Source organism: Scyliorhinus canicula, chromosome 18, assembly GCF_902713615.1.
Source record: "Scyliorhinus canicula chromosome 18, sScyCan1.1, whole genome shotgun sequence".
NCBI lineage: Eukaryota > Metazoa > Chordata > Chondrichthyes > Carcharhiniformes > Scyliorhinidae > Scyliorhinus > Scyliorhinus canicula.
The window spans coordinates 2,853,593-2,870,989 of NC_052163.1; positions in this window are offsets into that span (position 1 = coordinate 2,853,593).

Below are 17,397 nucleotides of genomic sequence, written 5' to 3' on the forward strand. Positions count from 1 at the left end.
CAGGCTTGAGGGGCCAGATGCCTACTCCGCTCCTAGTTCTTATTTCTTATGTTCTTATTAATTAATCCACTTTATTGTGAATGCATTAAGGCACAAAGTCATTAGGGTTGTCATTTTAACAGCCCCAAGCCCATTCCCTTTAGTTTTCACTCTGAATCTGGTTCCTGGTTTCTCTGCCTATCACTTTTCTTATCCTCTTTCTGTCTTTTGTTCCTGTCCTTGATTTCCCCTCCTCTGACTCGCTGCGTAGGTTCCCACCCCCCTCTTATTTCAGTTTAAACCCTCCCCAGCCACTCTAGCAAATACCCACCTTGGACATCAGTTCCAGTCCTGCCCCGGTTTAACCCGCCCAGTTTGTACAGGTCTCACCGCCCCCAGGTCCCAATGCCTCAGGAATCTGAAACCCTCCCCCTCACACCATCTCCTCAGCCACATATTCATCCGGAACGTCCTGCTATTTCCCCTCTGGCTAGTACGTGGAACTGGTAGTAATGCTGAGATCACTACCTTTGAGGTCCTACTTTCAACTCACTTTGTAACTCCCTATTTCTGCTTTGAGGACCTCATCCGCTTTTTTAAAACCCGATGTGGTTTGTACCAAAGTACCTTGTGTTGCTGATTGTATCTCCACCGATGTTAATTCCCTCACAGTCAGAGAGTTTACAGAATGAGTCCCTTCGGCCCATCTTGCATATGTCAGCCATCCTATCCTAATCCCATTTTCCAAACTATATCTGTAGCCTTGTCTGCTATTGAGTTTCACATGCTCATCTAAATGCTTCTGAAATGTTGTGAGCTCCCCGCCTCCACCCCCCTCTCAGGCAGCGAGTTCCCCATTCCCACCCCCCTCTCAGGCAGCGAGTTCCAGACTCCCACCCCCCCCTCAGGCTGCGAAGTTCCCCATTCCCACCCCCCTCTCAGGCAGCGAGTTCCCCATTCCCACCCCCCTCTCAGGCAGCGAGTTCCAGACTCCCACCCCCCTCTCAGGCAGCGAGTTCCCCATTCCCACCCCCCTCTCAGGCAGCGAGTTCCCCATTCCCACCCCCCTCTCAGGCAGCGAGTTCCCCATTCCCACCCCCCTCTCAGGCAGCGAGTTCCCCACTCCCACCCCCCTCTCAGGCAGCGAGTTCCCCATTCCCACCCCCCTCTCAGGCAGCGAGTTCCAGACTCCCACCCCCCTCTCAGGCAGCGAGTTCCCCATTCCCACCCCCCTCTCAGGCAGCGAGTTCCCCATTCCCACCCCCCTCTCAGGCAGCGAGTTCCCCATTCCCACCCCCCTCTCAGGCAGCGAGTTCCCCATTCCCACCCCCCTCTCAGGCAGCGAGTTCCCCATTCCCACCCCCCTCTCAGGCAGCGAGTTCCCAGACTCCCACCCCCCTCTCAGGCAGCGAGTTCCCCATTCCCCCCCCCCTCTCAGGCAGCGAGTTCCCCATTCCCACCCCCCTCTCAGGCAGCGAGTTCCCCATTCCCACCCCCCTCTCAGGCAGCGAGTTCCCCATTCCCACCCCCCTCTCAGGCAGCGAGTTCCCCATTCCCACCCCCCTCTCAGGCAGCGAGTTCCCCATTCCCACCCCCCTCTCAGGCAGCGAGTTCCCCATTCCCACCCCCCTCTCAGGCAGCGAGTTCCCCATTCCCACCCCCCTCTCAGGCAGCGAGTTCCCCATTCCCACCCCCCTCTCAGGCAGCGAGTTCCCCATTCCCACCCCCCTCTCAGGCAGCGAGTTCCAGACTCCCACCCCCCTCTCAGGCAGCGAGTTCCCCATTCCCACCCCCCTCTCAGGCAGCGAGTTCCAGACTCCCACCCCCCTCTCAGGCAGCGAGTTCCCCATTCCCACCCCCCTCTCAGTCAGCGAGTTCCAGACTCCCACCCCCCTCTCAGGCAGCGAGTTCCCCATTCCCACCCCCCTCTCAGACAGCGAGTTCCCCATTCCCACCCACCTCTCAGGCAGCGAGTTCCCCATTCCCACCCCCCTCTCAGGCAGCGAGTTCCCCATTCCCACCCCCCTCTCGGCAGCGAGTTCCCCATTCCCACCCCCCTCTCAGGCAGCGAGTTCCCCATTCCCACCCCCCTCTCAGGCAGCGAGTTCTCCATTCCCACCCCCCTCTCAGGCAGCGAGTTCCCCATTCCCACCCCCCTCTCAGACAGCGAGTTCCCCATTCCCACCCCCCTCTCAGGCAGCGAGTTCCCCATTCCCACCCCCCTCTCAGGCAGCAAGTTCCAGACTCCCACCCCCCTCTCAGGCAGCGAGTTCCCCATTCCCACCCCCCTCTCAGGCAGCGAGTTCCCCATTCCCACCCCCCTCTCAGGCAGCGAGTTCCCCATTCCCACCCCCCTCTCAGGCAGCGAGTTCCCCATTCCCACCCCCCTCTCAGGCAGCGAGTTCCCATTCCCACCCCCCTCTCAGGCAGCGAGTTCCCCATTCCCCCCCCCCTCTCAGGCAGCGAGTTCCCCATTCCCACCCCCCTCTCAGGCAGCGAGTTCCCCATTCCCACCCCCCTCTCAGGCAGCGAGTTCCCCATTCCCACCCCCCTCTCAGACAGCGAGTTCCCCATTCCCACCCCCCTCTCAGGCAGCGAGTTCCCCATTCCCACCCCCCTCTCAGGCAGCGAGTTCCAGACTCCCACCCCCCTCTCAGGCAGCGAGTTCCAGACTCCCACCCCCCTCTCAGGCAGCGAGTTCCAGACTCCCACCCCCCTCTCAGGCAGCGAGTTCCCCATTCCCACCCCCCTCTCAGGCAGCGAGTTCCCCATTCCCACCCCCCTCTCAGACAGCGAGTTCCCCATTCCCACCCCCCTCTCAGGCAGCGAGTTCCAGACTCCCACCCCCCTCTCAGGCAGCGAGTTCCCCATTCCCACCCCCCTCTCAGGCAGCGAGTTCCCCATTCCCACCCCCCTCTCAGACAGCGAGTTCCAGACTCCCACCCCCCTCTCAGGCAGCGAGTTCCCCATTCCCACCCCCCTCTCAGGCAGCGAGTTCCCCATTCCCACCCCCCTCTCAGGCAGCGAGTTCCCCATTCCCACCCCCCTCTCAGGCAGCGAGTTCCCCATTCCCACCCCCCTCTCAGGCAGCGAGTTCCCCATTCCCACTCCCCTCTCAGGCAGCGAGTTCCCCATTCCCACCCCCCTCTCAGGCATCGAGTTCCCCATTCCCACCCCCCTCTCAGGCAGCGAGTTCCCCATTCCCACCCCCCCTCTCAGGCAGCGAGTTCCAGACTCCCACCCCCCTCTCAGGCAGCGAGTTCCAGACTTCCACCCCCCTCTCAGGCAGCGAGTTCCCCATTCCCACCCCCCTCTCAGGCAGCGAGTTCCAGACTCCCACCCCCCTCTCAGGCAGCGAGTTCCCTATTCCCACCCCCCTCTCAGGCAGCGAGTTCCCCATTCCCACCCCCCTCTCAGGCAGCGAGTTCCCCATTCCCACCCCCCTCTCAGGCAGCGAGTTCCAGACTCCCACCCCCCTCTCAGGCAGCGAGTTCCCTATTCCCACCCCCCTCTCAGGCAGCGAGTTCCCCATTCCCACCCCCCTCTCAGGCAGCGAGTTCCCCATTCCCACCCCCCTCTCAGGCAGCGAGTTCCCCATTCCCACCCCCCTCTCAGGCAGCGAGTTCCCCATTCCCACCCCCCTCTCAGGCAGCGAGTTCCCCATTCCCACTCCCCTCTCAGACAGCGAGTTCCCCTTTCCCACCCCCCTCTCAGACAGTGAGTTCCAGACTCCCACCCCCCTCTCAGGCAGCGAGTTCCCCATTCCCACCCCCCTCTCAAGCAGCGAGTTCCCCATTCCCACCCCCCTCTCAGGCAGCGAGTTCCCCATTCCCACCCCCCTCTCAGGCAGCGAGTTCCCCATTCCCACCCCCCTCTCAGGCAGCGAGTTCCCCATTCCCACCCCCCTCTCAGGCAGCGAGTTCCCCATTCCCACCCCCCTCTCAGGCAGCGGTTCCCCATTCCCACCCCCCTCTCAGGCAGCGAGTTCCCCATTCCCACCCCCCTCTCAGGCAGCGAGTTCCCCATTCCCACCCCCCTCTCAGGCAGCGAGTTCCCCATTCCCACCCCCCTCTCAGGCAGCGAGTTCCCCATTCCCACCCCCCTCTCAGGCAGCGAGTTCCAGACTCCCACCCCCCTCTCAGGGCAGCGAGTTCCAGACTCCCACCCCCCTCTCAGGCAGCGAGTTCCCCATTCCCATCCCCCCTCTCAGGCAGCGGGTTCCCCATTCCCACCCCCCTCTCAGGCAGCGAGTTCCAGACTCCCACCCCCCTCTCAGGCAGCGGGTTCCCCATTCCCACCCCCCTCTCAGGCAGCGAGTTCCAGACTCCCACCCCCCTCTCAGGCAGCGAGTTCCCCATTCCCACCCCCTCTCAGGCAGCGAGTTCCCCATTCCCACCCCCCTCTCAGGCAGCGAGTTCCCCATTCCCACCCCCCTCTCAGGCAGCGAGTTCCATACTCCCACCCCCCTCTCAGACAGCGAGTTCCAGACTCCCACCCCCCTCTCAGGCAGCGAGTTCCCCATTCCCACCCCCCTCTCAGGCAGCGAGTTCCCCATTCCCACCCCCCTCTCAGGCAGCGAGTTCCCCATTCCCACCCCCCTCTCAGGCAGCGAGTTCCCCATTCCCACCCCCCTCTCAGGCAGCGAGTTCCCCATTCCCACCCCCCTCTCAGGCAGCGAGTTCCCATTCCCACCCCCTCTCAGGCAGCGAGTTCTCCATTCCCACCCCCCTCTCAGGCAGCGAGTTCCCCATTCCCACCCCCCTCTCAGGCAGCGAGTTCCCCATTCCCACCCCCCTCTCAGGCAGCGAGTTCCCCATTCCCACCCCCCTCTCAGGCAGCGTGTTCCCCATTCCCACCCCCCTCTCAGGCAGCGAGTTCCCCATTCCCACCCCCCTCTCAGGCAGCGAGTTCCCCATTCCCACCCCCCCTCTCAGGCAGCGAGTTCCCCATTCCCACCCCCCTCTCAGGCAGCGAGTTCCCCATTCCCACCCCCCTCTCAGGCAGCGAGTTCCCCATTCCCACCCCCCTCTCAGGCAGCGAGTTCCCGATTCCCACCCCCCTCTCAGGCAGCGAGTTCCCCATTCCCACCCCCCTCTCAGGCAGCGAGTTCCCCATTCCCACCCCCCTCTCAGGCAGCGAGTTCCCCATTCCCACCCCCCTCTCAGACAGCGAGTTCCCCATTCCCACCCCCCTCTCAGGCAGCGAGTTCCAGACTCCCACCCCCCTCTCAGGCAGCGAGTTCCCCATTCCCACCCCCCTCTCAGGCAGCGAGTTCCAGACTCCCACCCCCCTCTCAGGCAGCGAGTTCCCCATTCCCACCCCCCTCTCAGGCAGCGAGTTCCCCATTCCCACCCCCCTCTCAGGCAGCGAGTTCCAGACTCCCACCCCCCTCTCAGGCAGCGAGTTCCCCATTCCCACCCCCCTCTCAGGCAGCGAGTTCCCCATTCCCACCCCCCTCTCAGGCAGCGAGTTCCCCATTCCCACCCCCCTCTCAGGCAGCGAGTTCCCCATTCCCACCCCCCTCTCAGGCAGCGAGTTCCCCATTCCCACCCCCCTCTCAGGCAGCGAGTTCCCCATTCCCACCCCCCTCTCAGACAGCGAGTTCCAGACTCCCACCCCCCTCTCAGGCAGCGAGTTCCCCATTCCCACCCCCCTCTCAGGCAGCGAGTTCCCCATTCCCACCCCCCTCTCAGACAGCGAGTTCCCCATTCCCACCCCCCTCTCAGGCAGCGAGTTCCCCATTCCCACCCCCCTCTCAGGCAGCGAGTTCCCCATTCCCACCCCCCTCTCAGGCAGCGAGTTCCCCATTCCCACCCCCCTCTCAGGCAGCGAGTTCCCCATTCCCACCCCCCTCTCAGACAGCGAGTTCCAGACTCCCACCCCCCTCTCAGGCAGCGAGTTCCCCATTCCCACCCCCCTCTCAGGCAAGCGAGTTCCCCATTCCCACCCCCCTCTCAGGCAGCGAGTTCCCCATTCCCACCCCCCTCTCAGGCAGCGAGTTCCCCATTCCCACCCCCCTCTCAGACAGCGAGTTCCAGACTCCCACCCCCCTCTCAGGCAGCGAGTTCCCCATTCCCACCCCCCTCTCAGGCAGCGAGTTCCCCATTCCCACCCCCCTCTCAGGCAGCGAGTTCCCAGACTCCCACCCCCCTCTCAGGCAGCGAGTTCCCCATTCCCACCCCCCTCTCAGGCAGCGAGTTCCCCATTCCCACCCCCCTCTCAGGCAGCGAGTTCCAGACTCCCACCCCCCTCTCAGGCAGCGAGTTCCCCATTCCCACCCCCCTCTCAGGCAGCGTGTTCCCCATTCCCACCTCCCTCTCAGGCAGCCAGTTACCCATTCCCACCCCCCTCTCAGACAGCGAGTTCCCCATTCCCACCCCCCTCTCAGGCCGCGAGTTCCCGATTCCCACCCCCCTCTCAGACAGCGAGTTCCCCATTCCCACCCCCCTCTCAGGCAGCGAGTTCCAGACTCCCACCCCCCTCTCAGGCAGCGAGTTCCCCATTCCCACCCCCCTCTCAGGCAGCGAGTTCCCCATTCCCACCCCCCTCTCAGGCAGCGAGTTCCCCATTCCCATCCCCCTCTCAGGCAGCCAGTTCCCCATTCCCACCCCCCTCTCAGGCAGCGAGTTCCCCATTCCCACCCCCCTCTCAGCAGCGAGTTCCCCATTCCCACCCCCCTCTCAGTCAGCGAGTTCCAGACTCCCACCCCCCTCTCAGGCAGCGAGTTCCCCATTCCCACCCCCCTCTCAGGCAGCGAGTTCCCCATTCCCACCCCCCTCTCAGGCAGCGAGTTCCCCATTCCCACCCCCCTCTCAGGCAGAGAGTTCCAGACTCCCACCCCCCTCTCAGGCAGCGAGTTCCCCATTCCCACCCCCCTCTCAGGCAGCGAGTTCCCCATTCCCACCCCCCTCTCAGGCAGCGAGTTCCCCATTCCCACCCCCCTCTCAGGCAGCGAGTTCTCCATTCCCACCCCCCTCTCAGGCAGCGAGTTCCCCATTCCCACCCCCCTCTCAGGCAGCGAGTTCCCCATTCCCACCCCCCTCTCAGGCAGCGAGTTCCCCATTCCCACCCCCCTCTCAGGCAGCGAGTTCCCCATTCCCACCCCCCTCTCAGGCAGCGAGTTCCCCATTCCCACCCCCCTCTCAGGCAGCGAGTTCCCCATTCCCACCCCCCTCTCAGGCAGCGAGTTCCAGACTCCCACCCCCCTCTCAGGCAGCGAGTTCCCCATTCCCACCCCCCTCTCAGGCAGCGAGTTCCCCATTCCCACCCCCCCTCTCAGGAAGCAAGTTCCAGACTCCCACCCCCCCTCTCAGAAAGCGAGTTCCTGACTCCCACCCCCCTCTCAGGCAGCGAGTTCCAGAGTCCCACCCCCCTCTCAGGAAGCGAGTTCCAGGCTCCCACCCCCCTCTCAGGAAGCGAGTTCCAGACTCCCACCCCCCTCTGAATGGCAACGATTTTCCTCAAAGCTTCACCAAATCTCCTATTCCTTACTTTAAATTTGTGCCCCTGGTTATTGACCCCGCCGTGAATGGTAAACATTTCTCCCTATCTACCCTATCTGTGTCCCTCATAATATTGTTCACCTCAATCAGGTCCCCCCTCAGCCTTCTCCGCTCCAAGGAAAACAACCCCAGCCTAACCAGCCTCTCTTCACAGCTGAAACTCTCCAACCCAGGCAACATCCTGGTGAATCTCCCTCCGCACCCCCTCCAGTGGGACTTCACCCTTCCCATGGTATGGGGACCAGAACTGCACATAGTACTCTCGCTGTGGCCTAACCAGCATTTTATGCAGCTCCATCATAACCTCTTGGCTTTTATATACTCTGCCTCGGCTAATAAAGGTAAGTATCCATTTGCCTCCTCAACCACCTTATTTACCTGTCCTGCTGCCCTCAGGAATCTGTGGACATGAACCCCAAGGTCCCTCTTGTCTCCTGTACATCCTCGCATCCTACTGTTCATTGTGTGTCCCTTGTCTTGTTAGTCCACCCAAAATGCATCACCTCACACTTTTCAGGGTTAAATTCCATTTGCCGTTGTTCTACCCATCTGACCAGTCTGTAATCTAAGTCTCCTCGCTTTTTAACCACACAACCAATTTTCGTGTCATCTGCAAACAGACAGATCATACCCCCACATTCACATTTAGATAGTGTATAGTACAAATAGCAAGGGCCCCAGCACTGATCCCGACAGAACACTATTGAACACAGGGTTCAAAAAACAACCTCCCACCATCACTCTCTGCCTCTAGACATTAAACCATGGGTTCTTACCTTCTTGATCACTCTCCATGTGGTACTTTGTTAAAAGCCTTACTGAAGTTCATATGGACTACATCAACTACTCTGCCCTGATCTACACACCTCAAAAAATTCAATCAAATTTGTTGGACATGATCTCCCATGACAAAGCTAGGCTGACTATCCTTGATTAATCCTGTCTCTTTGACAGTGTGAGGGAGCTGGATTAACATCAGGAGAGATACAGTCAGTAACACAGGGTGCTGGGGGGGGGGGGGGGGGGGGGGGGGGAAGGGGTTACTGAGTGACAGTGTGAGGGAGCTGGATTAACATAAGTAGAGATACAGTCAGTAACACAGGGTGCTGGGGCAGAGGGGTTACTGAGTGACAGTGTGAGCGAGCTGGGGGAGAGGGGTTACTGAGTGACAGTGTGAGGGAGCTGGGGGAGAGGGGTTACTGAGAGACAGTGTGAGGGAGCTGGATTAACATCAGTCGAGATACAGTCAGTAACACAGGGTGCTGGGGCAGAGGGGTTACTGAGTGACAGTGTGAGGGAGCTGGATTAACATCAGTAAAGATACAGTCAGTAACACAGGGTGCTGGGGTAGAGGGGTTACTGAGAGACAGTGTGAGGGAGTTGGATTAACATCAGTAGGGATACAGTCAGTAACACAGGGTGCTGGGGGGAGAGGGGTTACTGAGTGACCGTGTGAGGGAGCTGGGGGAGAGGGGTTACTGAGAGACAGTGTGAGGGAGCTGGATTAACATCAGTCGAGATACAGTCAGTAACACAGGGTGCTGGGGCAGAGGGGTTACTGAGTGACAGTGTGAGGGAGCTGGATTAACATCAGTAGAGATACAGTCAGTAACACAGGGTGCTGGGGTAGAGGGGTTACTGAGAGACAGTGTGACGGAGTTGGATTAACATCAGTAGGGATACAGTCAGTAACACAGGGTGCTGGGGGGAGAGGGGTTACTGAGTGACAGTGTGAGGGAGCTGGATTAACATCAATTGGGATACAGTCAGTAACACAGGGTGCTGGGGGAGCGGGGTTACTGAGTGACAGTGTGAGGGAGCTGGATTAACATCAGTCGAGATACAGTCAGTAACACAGGGTGCTGGGGTAGAGGGGTTACTGAGTGACAGTGTGAGGGAGCTGGATTAACATCAATAGAGATACAGTCAGTAACACAGGGTGCTGGGGGGGAGAGGGGTTACTGAGTGACAGTGTGAGGGAGCTGGATTAACATCAATATACAGTCAGTAACACAGGGTGCTGGGGGGGGAGGGGTTACTGAGAGACAGTGTGAGGGAGCTGGATTAACATCAATAGAGATACAGTCAGTAACACAGGGTGCTGGGGGGGAGGGGTTACTGAGTGACAGTGTGAGGGTGCTGGATTAACATCAGTAGAGATACAGTCAGTAACACAGGGTGCTGGGGGGAGAGGGGTTACTGAGTGACAATGTGAGGGAGCTGGATTAACATCAGTAGAGATACAGTCAGTAACACAGGGTGCTGGGGGAGAGGGGTTACTGAGAGACAGTGTGAGGGAGCTGGATTAACATCAGTAGAGATACAGTCAGTAACACAGGGTGCTGGGGGGAGAGGGGTTACTGAGTGACAGTGTGAGGGAGCTGGATTAACATCAGTAGAGATACAGTCAGTAACACAGGGTGCTGGGGGAGAGGGGTTACTGAGTGACAGTGTGAGGGAGCTGGATTAACATCAGTAGAGATACAGTCAGTAACACAGGGTGCTGGGGGAGAGGGGTTACTGAGTGACAGTGTGAGGGAGCTGGGGGAGAGGGGTTACTGAGTGACAGTGTGAGGGTGCTGGGGAGAGGGGTTACTGAGTGACAGTGTGAGGGAGCTGTATTAACATCAGTAGAGATACAGTCAGTAACACAGGGTGCTGGGGGAGCGGGGTTACTGAGTGACAGTGTGAGGGAGCTGGATTAACATCAGTAGAGATACAGTCAGTAACACAGGGTGCTGGGGGGAGAGGGGTTACTGAGTGACAGTGTGAGGGAGCTGGATTAACATCAGTAGAGATACAGTCAGTAACACAGGGTGCTCGGGGGAGAGGGGTTACTGAGTGACAGTGTGAGGGAGCTGGATTAACATCAGTATAGATACAGTCAGTAACACAGGGTGCTGGGGGAGAGGGGTTACTGAGTGACAGTGTGAGGGAGCTGGATTAACATCAGTAGAGATACAGTCAGTAACACAGGGTGCTGGGGGAGAGGGGTTACTGAGTGACAGTGTGAGGGACCTGGATTAACATCAGTAGAGATACAGTCAATAACACAGGGTGCTGGGGGGGAGAGGGGTTACTGAGTGACAGTGTGAGGGAGCTGAATTAACATCAGTAGAGATACAGTCAATAACACAGGGTGCTGGGGGAGAGGGGTTACTGAGTGACAGTGTGAGGGAGCTGAATTAACATCAGTAGAGATACAGTCAGTAACACAGGGTGCTGGGGAGAGGGGCTACTGAGTGACAGTGTGAGGGAGCTGGATTAACATCAGTAGAGATACAGTCAGTAACACAGGGTGCTGGGGGAGAGGGGTTACTGAGTGACAGTGTGAGGGAGCTGGATTAACATCAGTAGAGATACAGTCAGTAACACAGGGTGTTGGGGGAGAGGGATTACTGAGTGACAGTGTGAGGGAGCTGGATTGGCATTAGTAGAGATACAGTCAGTAACACAGGGTGCTGGGGGGAGGGGTTACTGAGTGACAGTGTGAGGGAGATGGATTAACATCAGTAGAGATACAGTCAGTAACACAGGGTGCTGGGGGGAGAGGGGTTACTGAGTGACAGTGTGAGGGAGCTGGATTAACATCAGTAGGGATACAGTAAGTAACACAGGGTGCTGGGGGAGAGGGGTTACTGAGTGACAGTGTGAGGGAGCTGGATTAACATCAGTAGGGATACAGTCAGTAACACAGGGCGCTGGGGGGAGAGGGGTTACTGAGTGACAGTGTGAGGGAGCTGAATTAACATCAGGAGAGATACAGTCAGTAACACAGGGTGCTGGGGGGGAGGGGTTACTGAGTGACAGTGTGAGGGAGCTGGATTAACATCAGTAGGGATACAGTCAGTAACACAGGGTGTTGGGGGAGAGGGTTACTGAGTGACACATTTCTACAATGATCATTTCTAGGTGCTGTGTTGTGGGAGGTAACTTCTAAATGGAAGTTTGAACTGAGGTGTGACTTTGGGGTATTAATGGTTGTTAAAGATTCCACTAACCCTAGGAAGGAAAGCAGGTTGCCTGGTTAACATTCCTCCCTCAACCAGGTGCGCCAAAAACAGATTTACTTCCCCATATGGTCATTTCCTGTGTGTGGGATCTTACTTTGCACAAAATGACTGCACCCCAGCTCAAAGTGATTTCACAGCATATTATTGGAAAAGAGTTATTTAAATAGGACCCTGTGTCCTGTGTTACTCTGTGTTCAATATGAGTTACAGGGGTAGTGGTATACAATACAGACACATTGGTTTCATTACTTTAGCCTCATTTCCCCCAGAAATGTTGGGCGGGATTCTCCCATTGGGCGGCTAAGTGCCGGCGGTGGTGTAAAAACGGGAGTGTTTTACTGCGGTGTCGGTGCCCCATTCTGCCGCCCACAGGGGCTAACACGGTGCTGGAGTGGCCCATCCCGCTCCAGCTGCCGATGCCTGAACTCGGTGCCGCGGGGTCCGTGCGTCCGCAGTGGCCTTCTTCCCCGCCCCAACGCCAAATGGTGCAGGGCTACAGGAGCCGGCGTGGAGGAAAGGAGGCCGGGGGACAGAGAGGCCGGCTCACCGATCGGTCAGCCCCAATCGCGGGCCAGGCCACTCTGGAGGCACCCCTTCGGGGTCTGACCCCCCCATCCCCCCCCATCAGGCCGCCCCCGGACCTTTCAAAGCCGAGGTCCCGCCAGCTCAGGGGATGTTAGAAAGCCGCCGGCGGGACTCGGCTTTTTGGTGTGACGGCCCCTCGGCCCACCCAGGCCTGAGAATCATCGCGCCAGCCGGGATTCTCCAATCCCCGGCCGGCGCCTCCCCCACAACACGGGCCCCATTGGCGCCAATTCTCCGCTCTGCGACCTGGCCGGGGGTTGGAGAATGATATTTGTCTAATGATAGATCTGACAATGTCAGCAGAACAGAGCAGCAACCAGAGAGGACAGGCAGGTAGACTGCATCACAGAGATTGAGGGACAGTGTGAGAGTTACATTTACTCAGGTTTCATCCTGATCAAATTCACACTTTCAGAAACCTCCACCCTCCTCATAATTCATTGCCCATTTACACCAAGACAGGAGAGGGAAAGAGGTAAAATAGAGGACTCAGAGACAGGGCGGGAAAAAAGACAGTGATCAAGAGAGAACAAGAAGCAGAGACACAACAGAAAGATTGGGAGGCAGAAAAAACTGAGATTGAGAAAAATAGGTATTTCTCCTTGTCTGCCTATCTTTCTTTGCGTGTCTGTCTCTGCCTGTCTCTGCCTGTCGGTCTCTGTCTGTCTCTGCCTGTCTGTCTCTGCCTGTCTGTCTCTGCCTGTCTCTGCCTGCCTGTCTCTGCCTGCCTCCCTCTGCCTGTCTCTGCCTGTCTGTCTCTGCCTGTCTCTGCCTGCCTGTCTCTGCCTGCCTGTCTCTGCCTGTCTGTCTGTCTCTGCCTGTCTGTCTCTGCCTGTCTATCTCTGCCTCCCTGTCTCTGCCTGTCTGCCTCTGCCTGTCTCTGCCTCACTGTCTCTGCCTGTCCGTCTCTGCCTGTCTGTCTCTGCCTGTCTGTCTCTGCCTGTCGGTCTCTGTCTGTCTGTCTCTGCCTGTCTGTCTCTGCCTGTCTGTCTCTGCCTCCCTGTCTCTGCCTGCCTGTCTCTGCCTGTCGGTCTCTGCCTGCCTGTCTCCGCCTGCCTGTCTCCGCCTGTCTGTCTCTGCCTGTCTATCTCTGCCTGTCTGTCTCTGCCTGTCTGTCTCTGCCTGTCTGTCTCTGCCTCCCTGTCTCTGCCTGCCTGTCTCTGCCTGTCGGTCTCTGCCTGTCTGTCTCTGCCTGTCTGTCTCTGCCTGTCTGTCTCTGCCTGTCTGTCTCTGCCTGTCTATCTCTGCCTGTCTGTCTCTGCCTGTCTATCTCTGCCTGTCTGTCTCTGCCTGTCTGTCTCTGCCTGTCTGTCTCTGCCTCCCTGTCTCTGCCTGTCTGTCTCTGCCTGTCTCTGCCTGTCTGTCTCTGCCTCCCTGTCTCTGCCTGCCTGTCTCTGCCTGTCGGTCTCTGCCTGCCTGTCTCTGCCTGTCTGTCTCTGTCTGTCTCTGCCTGTCTGTCTCTGCCTCCCTGTCTCTGCCTGCCTGTCTCTGCCTGTCGGTCTCTGCCTGTCTCTGCCTGTCTGTCTCTGCCTGGCTGTCTCTGCCTGTCTGTCTCTGCCTGCCTGTCTCTGCCTGCCTGTCTCCGCCTGTCTGTCTCTGCCTGTCTATCTCTGCCTGTCTGTCTCTGCCTGTCTGTCTCGGCCTGTCTGTCTCTGCCTCCCTGTCTCTGCCTGCCTGTCTCTGCCTGTCTGTCTCTGCCTGTCTGTCTCTGCCTGTCTGTCTCTGCCTGTCTGTCTCTGCCTGTCTGTCTCTGCCTGTCTGTCTCTTCCTGTCTATCTCTGCCTGTCTGTCTCTGCCTGTCTGTCTCTGCCTGTCTGTCTCTGCCTGTCTCTGCCTGTCTGTCTCTGCCTGTCTGTCTCTGCCTGCCTGTCTCTGCCTGCCTGTCTCTGCCTGTCTGTCTCTGCCTGCCTGTCTCTGCCTGCCTGTCTCTGCCTGTCTGTCTCTGCCTGTCTGTCTCTGTCTGTCTGTCTCTGCCTGTCTCTGCCTGTCTGTCTCTGCCTGTCTATCTCTGCCTCCCTGTCTCTGCCTGTCTGTCTCTGCCTCACTGTCTCTGCCTGTCCGTCTCTGCCTGTCTGTCTCTGCCTGTCTGTCTCTGCCTGTCTGTCTCTGCCTGCCTGTCTCTGCCTGCCTGTCTCTGCCTGCCTGTCTCCGCCTGTCTGTCTCTGCCTGTCTATCTCTGCCTGTCTGTCTCTGCCCGTCTGTCTCTGCCTGTCTGTCTCTGCCTGTCTGTCTCTGCCTGTCTGTCTCTGCCTGCCTGTCTCTGCCTGCCTGTCTCCGCCTGTCTGTCTCTGCCTGTCTATCTCTGCCTGTCTGTCTCTGCCTGTCTGTCTCTGCCTGTCTGTCTCTGCCTGTCTCTGCCTGCCTGTCTCTGCCTGCCTCCCTCTGCCTGTCTGTCTCTGCCTGTCTGTCTCTGCCTGTCTCTGCCTGCCTGTCTCTGCCTGCCTCCCTCTGCCTGTCTGTCTCTGCCTGTCTGCCTCTGCCTGTCTGTCTCTGCCTCCCTGTCTCTGCCTGCCTGTCTCTGCCTGTCGGTCTCTGCCTGTCTGTCTCTGCCTGTCTGTCTCTGCCTGTCTGTCTCTGCCTGTCTGTCTCTGCCTGTCTGTCTCTGCCTGTCTATCTCTGCCTGTCTGTCTCTTCCTGTCTATCTCTGCCTGTCTGTCTCTGCCTGTCTGTCTCTGCCTGTCTGTCTCTGCCTGTCTCTGCCTGTCTGTCTCTGCCTGTCTGTCTCTGCCTGCCTGTCTCTGCCTGCCTGTCTCTGCCTGTCTGTCTCTGCCTGCCTGTCTCTGCCTGACTGTCTCTGCCTGTCTGTCACTGCCTGTCTGTCTCTGCCTGTCTGTCTCTGCCTGCCTGTCTCTGCCTGTCTGTCTCTGCCTGTCTGTCTCTGCCTGTCTCTGCCTGTCTGTCTCTGCCTCTCTGTCTCTGCCTGCCTGTCTCTGCCTGCCTGTCTCTGCCTGTCTGTATCTGCCTGTCTGTCTCTGCCTGTCTGTCTCTGCCTGTCTCTGCCTGTCGGTCTCTGCCTGTCTGTCTCTGCCTGCCTGTCTCTGCCTGCCTGTCTCTGCCTGTCTGTCTCTGCCTGTCTGTCTCTGCCTGTCTGTCTCTGCCTGTCTCTGCCTGTCTGTCTCTGCCTCTCTGTCTCTGCCTGTCTGTCTCTGCCTGCCTGTCTCTGCCTCTCTGTCTCTGCCTGTCGGTTTCTGCCTGTCTGTCTCTGCCTGCCTGTCTCTGCCTGTCTGCCTCTGCCTGCCTGTCTCTGCCTGTCTGCCTCTGCCTGTCTGTCTCTGCCTGTCTGTCTCTGCCTGTCTGTCTCTGCCTGTCGGTCTCTGCCTGCCTCCCTCTGCCTGTCTGTCTCTGCCTGTCTCTGCCTGTCTGTCTCTGCCTCTATGTCTCTGCCTGTCGGTCTCTGCCTGTCCGTCTCTGCCTGTCTGTCTCTGCCTGTCGGTCTCTGTCTGTCCGTCTCTGCCTGTCTGTCTCTGTCTGTCTGTCTCTGCCTGTCGGTCTCTGCCTGTCTCTGCCTGTCTGTCTCTGCCTGTCTGTCTCTGCCTGTCTGTCTCTGCCTGCCTGTCTCTGCCTGTCTGTCTCTGCCTGCCTCACTCTGCCTGCCTGTCTCTGCCTGCCTGTCTCTGCCTGCCTGTCTCTGCCTGTCTGTCTCTGCCTGTCGGTCTCTGTCTGTCTCTGCCTGTCTGTCTCTGCCTGTCTCTGCCTGCCTGCCTCTGCCTGTCTGTCTCTGCCTGTCAGTCTCTGTCTGCCTCTGCCTGTCTGTCTCTGCCTCACGGTAGCATGGTGGTTAGCATCAATGCTTCACAGCTCCAGGGTCCCAGGTTCGATTCCCGGCTGGGTCACTGTCTGTGTGGAGTCTGCACGTCCTCCCCGTGTGTGCGTGGGTTTCCTCCGGGTGCTCCGGTTTCCTCCCACAGTCCAAAGATGTGCGGGTTAGGTGGATTGGCCATGCTAAATTGCCCGTAGTGTAAGGTTAATGGGGGGATTGTTGGGTTGCGGGTTACGTGGGTTTAAGTGGGGTGATCATGGCTCGGCACAACATTGAGGGCCGAAGGGCCTGTTCTGTGCTGTACTGTTCTATGTTCTATGTTCTATGTCTCTGCCTGTCTGTCTCTGCCTGTCGGTCTCTGCCTGTCTGTCTCTGCCTGTTTTTCTCTGCCTGTCTTTCTCTGCCTGCCTCCCTCTGCCTGCCTCCCTCTGCCTGTCTCTGCCTGTCTGTCTCTGCCTGTCTGTCTCTGCCTGTCTGTCTCTGCCTGTCGGTCTCTGCCTGTCTGTCTCTGCCTGTCTGTCTCTGCCTGCCTGTCTCTGCCTGTTTGTCTCTGCCTGTCTGTCTCTGCCTGTCTGTCTCTGCCTGCCTGTCTCTGCCTGTTTGTCTCTGCCTGTCTGTCTCTGCCTGTCTGTCTCTGCCTGTCTGTCTCTGCCTGTCTGTCTCTGCCTGCCTGTCTCTGCCTGTTTGTCTCTGCCTGTCTGTCTCTGCCTGTCTGTCTCTGCCTGTCTGTCTCTGCCTGTCTCTGCCTGTCTGTCTCTGCCTGTCTGCCTCTGCCTGCCTCCCTCTGCCTGCCTGCCTCTGCCTGTCTGTCTCTGCCTGTCTGCCTCTACCTCTCTGTCTCTGCCTGTCTCTGCCTGCCTCCCTCTGCCTGTCTGTCTCTGCCTGTCTGTCTCTGCCTGTCTGTCTCTGCCTGTCTCTGCCTGCCTCCCTCTGCCTGCCTGTCTCTGCCTGCCTGTCTCTGCCTGTCTGTCTCTGCCTGTCTCTGCCTGCCTGTCTCTGCCTGTCTGTCTCTGCCTCCCTCTGCCTGTCTGTCTCTGCCTGCCTGTCTCTGCCTGTCTGTCTCTGCCTCCCTCTGCCTGCCTGTCTCTGCCTGCCTGTCTCTGCCTGTCTCTGCCTGCCTGTCTCTGCCTGCCTCCCTCTGCCTCTCTGTCTCTGCCTCCCTCTGCCTGCCTGTCTCTGCCTGCCTGTCTCTGCCTGTCTGTCTCTGCCTCCCTCTGCCTGTCTGTCTCTGCCTGCCTGTCTCTGCCTGCCACCCTCTGCCTGTCTGTCTCTGCCTGCCTGTCTCTGCCTGTCTCTGCCTGCCTCCCTCTGCCTGCCTGCCTCTGCCTGCCTCCCTCTGCCTCTCTGTCTCTGCCTCTCTGTCTCTGCCTCCCTCTGCCTGCCTGTCTCTGCCTGCCTGTCTCTGCCTGCCTCCCTCTGCCTGCCTCCCTCTGCCTTGCTACATTGTCTGTTCTGCTGACCTTGTCTGTTCTATTATTAGACAGATTAATTACCTCAAAATTTAATTTCTGGGGAAAATTGTGTTATAATAATGAAACAGGGAGAAAGTGAGACAGAA